Genomic DNA, 6,718 nt, shown 5'->3' with positions numbered 1-6,718 from the left:
CCAAACCTTTCCTAAACCCAGGCACGCTGCTTCTGCCTCATCCTCCAGCAATGAATTCCAGAGTGCCATTAATACCTTTCTCCCATTCGTTTGAAACAAACCGTCTGCTAGTTCTCTGGAGTTTCCCCTGTCTTTGCACTTTTCAGTGGGATCATTTCAAAGGTATTTCACGTACAGAAAAGGGCTGATATACGTCGTGCAATCACACCTAGCAAAGCAAGTCAATGGAAAGTGGGTGCCTGTTTTTGTGCGATCTGTGTTGGGGTGTAGTTTGGGGGGGGATTGGAGGCAGAGTTGAGATGTATGTTCCTATTGTACAGACACTGAAGAAAAAGCCCGAAAGGCCTCGATGACGAGAGCAGCAAGACAAAACAAAGAGTCGTGAGTCAATGCTACTATCGATGAATCAAGTCCACGGCTGTGATTGACATCTTGTCTTCTTATTGTATCGAGCATGTGGGTACATGCGTACAGAACACACACACATTTACGACAGCCTTGGAGCAGTGTATGTGGGTGTCAGCATTTGAGCGCTGAAAGCGAAAACAATTGATTCATTTTTGACCGTTCTACTTATTCAGGATTTTATAGACCTCTATCATATCCCCCCTCGATCATCTTTTCTCCAAGCTTTACACCGCCCCCTAAAGATACTCTATGCTTATCCCAGGCACCCCCCCCCCCCCCAGAGCTAATGATCCATGTGCTTATCCCTGGCTTCACCCCTCACTCCCTCCACAGCTAATGACCCTCTTCTTTTGTTTCATGCCACATCCTCCCCTCAAGGACATGCTGCTGGCCATTTCTGTTTTGAATTAACAGCCAACCAAGCATGTGACTGTTCCATATACAACACAGAGCTCTCTTGTGGACATGTGGCTTCACTTCCTGTGCTGTTCTCTAACCATCTAATAATATTCAGTGCATCTTGCGCTGAGTATCCAGGATGGTGGATAGTCCAGTGTTTGGCTGTGTTGCATACTGGTCTATCGAGCCCAGTATCCTGTTTCTAACAGTAGCTGGGTTGCCTCCTGTGATCTGAATATCAGGGCCACATTCTCTTTTGTTCTGTTCCACTCTGGAAGGTAAAGACAGAAAGGGAAGTACAGTTTTGTATGTTACACAGTGCGAACTGAGGGAATTCACTCAGGCCTTTGGATGCTACAGGCCCTTGATGGACCTGTGACCCTTCCTGTCCAACAGCTGGCTTGAGAGTGTGGTCTTGTGTGCCCATCTCCACGTTTTCTACCTTGCTGCACCCTCTGCTTTGAACAGCCTTCCTGGAATGGTGCGGCATGTCTGTTGTCCCACCTCCTTGAGACTGCATTCAAATCCTAAGCCCTGACCTTATGGGATTTACGCCACAAGCAATGAAAAGAGACTTGATGACCTAAAGATGTATGCCCCGGAGGAAAGGAGAGACAGGGGCAATGTGATACAGACATTCAAATGTTTGAAAGATATTAATCTACAAACAAACCTTTTCCAGAGAAGGGAAGGTGGTAGAACCAAAGGACATGAATTTAGGTTGCAGGGGTGCCTGTCTTCCCTTCCTTTTCAACTCGCTTAGAGCTTGTTTAGGTTTGTGCGACTCACAAATATTAGATTAGAATAACGCCAGGAAGTACTTTTTTCATGGAGAGGGTGGTAGATACCTGGAATGCCCTCCCGTGAGGGAAGGTGAAGATGAAAACAGTAAAAGAATTTAAAAAATGTGTGGGATAAATACAAAGGAATCCTATATGGAAAGAGAATGGAACCAAACGTACACAGTGATGTTTAGATGGCAACTCCAGTAACTGGGAAGCAAAGCCAGTGCTGGGCAGACTTCTATAGTCTGTGCCCTAATCATGGGTGGACAAATGAGGAGGGCTGAAGTGGGGCTTCAATGACAGTAATTAATGAACAAGGCCAGTCCCAGGTCTGTGCCATGAAAATGTCAAGGAGAAATTAAGATCAATGCACATGTGGTGTCATTATCATACCTTATACCATGCGTTTGTTGGGCAACTGGATGGACCATACATTTGTTTATCTGCCATCATCTACTATGTTTTAAGAAAGGTTTGGGCAAGTTCCTGGAGGAAAAGTCCATAGTCTGTTATTGAGAAAGACAGGGGGGAAGCCATTGCTTGCATGGAATATTGCTACCTCTTGGGTTTTGGCCAGGTACTAGTGACCTGGATTAGCCACCATGAGAACGGGCTACTGGGCTTGATGGACCATTGGTCTGACCCAGTAAGGCTATTCTTAAGTATATGATCGTTCCAAACCACAACCTTGTTGCTTCCACACATTGTCTGAAACCTGTCTTGTCTCTGTTTCTTGACTAAATGTGAACACGTGCGGTCTCTCGTGCATCCATGCAATACCCTGCTCTCTAGGTAGCATTACAGATGTGCGAGGCAGGAATGCTGGTGAAAAGGTGAAAGCAGCTGACAACTGGTTCTCAAGTGTGTGTGATGTGACTTTTCCTGCTGCAGGATAGTCATCAAAATTCAAATGGGAAGCGTCAGGAAAGCGCTCAGCGATCCCTGGGAAGAAAAAGAAAATCTTTTGAAATATTAGCTCATGCAAGCTCGTATGGGTTTTCTCATCTCAGAGACAGACTGGGAAGGGGAAAATTCTGACTCTATAAATAGATTTCAGGCTCAGGCAAACCTTTCCCCCCCCCCCTCCCATGGAGGATGAGGCTGGATGGAGAAAAGGAGGGCCAGTGGTGCTGTGTTATGTCCCTGGAGAGGTTTTATGGGCTGCATTTCTCACAGGAAGCTTAGGGAAGCTGTAGGACTGTGAATTTTCTGCTGAAGCTGCATGAAAGGCGGGGTGGGGTTGAAAGAGGCAAGCCTTGTCCTTTCACAAAGTCCCTGCTCTTTCATGTTTTGTGTGTATTAAAGGAACACTCAATCCTTCAACAAAGTCTCCACTTTTTCATGGTCATTATATGTACCGAGGTGCAGATTGTCCCTGACACTTCAGGGCAACTTCCTCCCCCAATATAAATATTGAGTACAGTTGTTGGAATTGTATTGGAAGGACTGAGCAGCAGCCTAGGGAAAAATGTTTTAGAAAACTCTTTATATCCATTGTGAAGTCTTTTCCTAAAGACCACACTGTAGGGCCAAGGGGATGACTTCAGAAGCCTGCAAACCCAAAGAGGCCGCCACGGACTACTCTTCTCTGTGATCCTGGAGCAGAGTTGCTTCTCTCTTCTGATCAGGGATCAGCTGCTGTTTGTGAATCCTGTTTCCAAGCTGAACCTTAGCAAACAGAAGGTTTCTTAGAACTCCGCCATCTTGACCCTGTTTCATATTAGATATTTCCAGGAATTTCAAAAGGGTGAAACATTTGTGTGTGAAATAAATCAACCTACAGGCCCTTGAGAAAGACTGGATTCCTCCCCTAGAGGCTGTGTCACAGATAGCTCCAGCTATCACCACTACAAAAATTTGTGATATCACAGATCAGAGAGGACCGAGTTGCTGCCTGTCCTGTGGTGGGGCAACGTGTGTGTTTTTCAGGGGAAAGGGCAAAACAAACTCTAATTTCTCCCCATTACAGAAAAAGTTGTTTTCAAATTACAAATCTTGGGAAAAAAGAATGCACTGCAATTTCCTGTCAAGAGACCTATGTGTCCTGCACAAAATCGCAATCCTAGTTTGTTTAGCTTCTGTCATCCCAGCAATTATGATAATAAGATAAACAGAGGAAATATAAACAGATTAGAGCCAGAGGAAGGGAGAAAATGGCTCTCTTCCTTTCGGGCCAGCGAGCCGAGGCAGGAGACCCAAGTCCCCTGAGAAGCTGACCTCCTGGAGGTCATTTGGAGAATCAGGGCTTCATTCTCAAGCTAGATGAATGTAAGGATTCAAAATGGTACTTACTGGGATTACACAATGCATTTACATTACATTACTGACTTCTATTCCGCCTGTACCTTGCAGTTCTAGGCGGATAACATCAGAAGATAACTGGACATTTCCAGGAAAAATTACAATTTAGGTGGCTGGTTACAGAGTTGAGTCTTAGTGGGGGAAATTACAGGAGGAGTGGAGATTTGAGGGGGGATTTTACAGGGGAGGGGGAAGGACATGGGGGGGAGTTAAGATATCTGGATACATTTTTTGAATAGCAGGGTTTTGACTTCTTTTCAAAATGATTTGAAAATCATTTTCAAAATAGTTCCTGTATCACCGCTGTACTAAAAGTGGTGGCTATGTAATTTGAATTGATATTTAAAATATAAAGGATAAAAATATTAGCCTAGGAACAGTTTCATTTTCTTCTCTGCAATGATTTTGACTACCTTCACCTTCCCATTGTAAAACTGCACCTAGTACTGAAGCATATAGAAAGGCAAAAAGGAAGGCATCTAAAGATCATATGGCCTCTCTAGCCTGCCTAACCATGCCCTCTACTATCCCCTCCTCTCCCTTAGAGATCCAACGTATAGTTCCCTCTCCACCACCTCCGCTGGGAGTCCCTTCCACACAGATTCACTTCTCTTTCCGTGAAGATGTATTTTCTTGAGGTTACTTCTGAGTCTAACCCCCTTCACTTTCATCCCATGCCCCTTCATTCCAGAGCTTTTCAGCTGAAAGAGACTTGCTTCATGTGCTTTTATGCCATGGGGGTATTTAAGTGTCTCTATCATATCTCCTCTCTACCATCTTTCTTCCAAAGTATACATATTGCGATCTTTAAGTCTGTCCCCAAACACCTTATGACAGAGGCCACCAACCATTTTAGTAGCCTTCCTCTGGACCAACTCTATCCTTTTTATCTCTTTTTGATGATGGTGAGGTCTCACCAGAGTCTTATATGGGTGAATCAATACCTCCTTTTTCTTACTGGCCATTCCTCTCACTATGCACCTAAGCATCCTTCTAGCTTTCAACCTTGAGTTGTCCTTTTTCATAGAAGTTATTCTAAAAAGAGCAAATGGTGAATGATTTTTGTCTTAAGAGCTAGGAAAGTAACTTATTACATCTGCCAAGGAAATTTTTCAACAATGACTAGTAGTAGATTCCGGGGAGCATGGACTCACAGGTCCCAAATGTAATTTGTTTATCAACTCAGAGGCTGTGTCTGCAGCTATGGGCTCTGGTGGAGGAGAGATGCATTAGACTTAGAGCGTCTGTGGTGCCCTCTGCTGACAGCTTCAGGAAGGACAAACTGGCACAAGCAGCGCAACTCAGCTCTCTGCATTTTGCCAGCTTCTCTTGTGGTATTTTTTTCAGCCCCTGAGCTCTGTATTATTCTGGATGCTCTTTGGTATTTTCAGTCACTGCAAAGCGGCTACTTTGTTCTCAATCCATAAGTTCACTTTTCACTCCAGAGGAGACAGTCTGTGCGTCAAGCAGTTCTGCAAAATCTATTTTCTACTTAAAGCCAACTTTCCCTCCAACCCTATAGAGTTTCTCCAGGCTCCTGTATATTCACGGTTTGGCGGCGGCCATAAAAGCAAACAAGATTCTAGGAATTATTAGAAAAGGGATGGTAAATAAGACTAAGAATTTATAACGCTTCTGTATTACTCCATGGTGCAACTTTGAGTACTGAATTCAATTCTGGTCGCCATATCTTTCAAAAAAGATGTAGCAAAATTAGGAAAGGTTCAAAGAAGAGGGACTAAGATGTTAAAGGGGATGAAACTCCTCTTGTATGTATGCTACGTATTTGTTCTGAGTAGCCCAATAAAAGGGGGAAGGAACTGTAGCTGGCCTGGTCAGAAGAGGAAATCGGTAGGCTCAGCTCTTCTGAGCAGGTCCAGTGGTTCCTGCAGGCTGCTCCTTCCTGCTGCCGGTAGCCACCACTCTCCCTCTGCCTAGCTGATTGTGGCTCTGAAGCTGCAGTCAGCTGATCCAGCAGGAGAAGCCATGATTAACTGAATCGACAGGATTAACCGGAGCCCGTGAACTGACACAGGAGAGTAGAGCTGCAATCAGCTGGACCAGTAGAGGGAGAACAGGGGCTGCTGCCTCAGACCCCCCAAACTCACGTGTTAACCTTTATTGATTTGGGTCCTATAATTTAATGCAGTTCTACACCCCTTTCCCGCTCTTGTCTTAGTATGGCTGTTTGGTTAACTTTTTGTGTAACACCCTTTCTTTTTTTAATTCTATGTACTATGCTTAGAAATTTGATAAGGTGATTAACAAATTTTAAACAAACTTGGAAATTTGGCCCGTGCTCTTCAACATCTTTATAAACAATCTGGACATTGGTACGACGAGTGAAGTGATTAAATTTGCGGACGATACGAAGTTATTCAGAGTAGTGAATACACAGGGGGATTGGGAAGATCTGCAACGTGACATAATCAAGCTTTAGAAATGGACATCGACATGGCAAATGAGGTTCAAAGTGGATAAGTGTAAAGTGATGCATGTCGGTAACAAAAATCTCATGAACAAATAGAGGATGTCCGGGGCGGTACTTGGAGAGACCTCCCAGGAAAGAGACTTGGGAGTTCTAATCGACAAGTCGATGAAGCTGTCCGCACAATGTATGGCGGCAGCGAAAAGGGCAAACAGAATGCTAGAAATGATTAAGAAGGGGATCATGAACAGATTGGAGAAGGTTATCATGCCGCTGTACCGGGCCATGGTGCGTCCTCACCTGGAGTACTGCGTCCAGCACTGGTCACCAGAAGGACACGGTACTACTTGAAAGGGTCCAGAGAACAGCGACTAAGATGGTTAAGGTTGAAGGAGTT

This window comes from Geotrypetes seraphini, chromosome 16 (genome assembly GCF_902459505.1).
Source record: "Geotrypetes seraphini chromosome 16, aGeoSer1.1, whole genome shotgun sequence".
Lineage (NCBI taxonomy): Eukaryota > Metazoa > Chordata > Amphibia > Gymnophiona > Dermophiidae > Geotrypetes > Geotrypetes seraphini.
The sequence above is the reverse complement of the archived record's forward strand: the minus strand, read 5'-3'. Positions refer to the sequence as shown.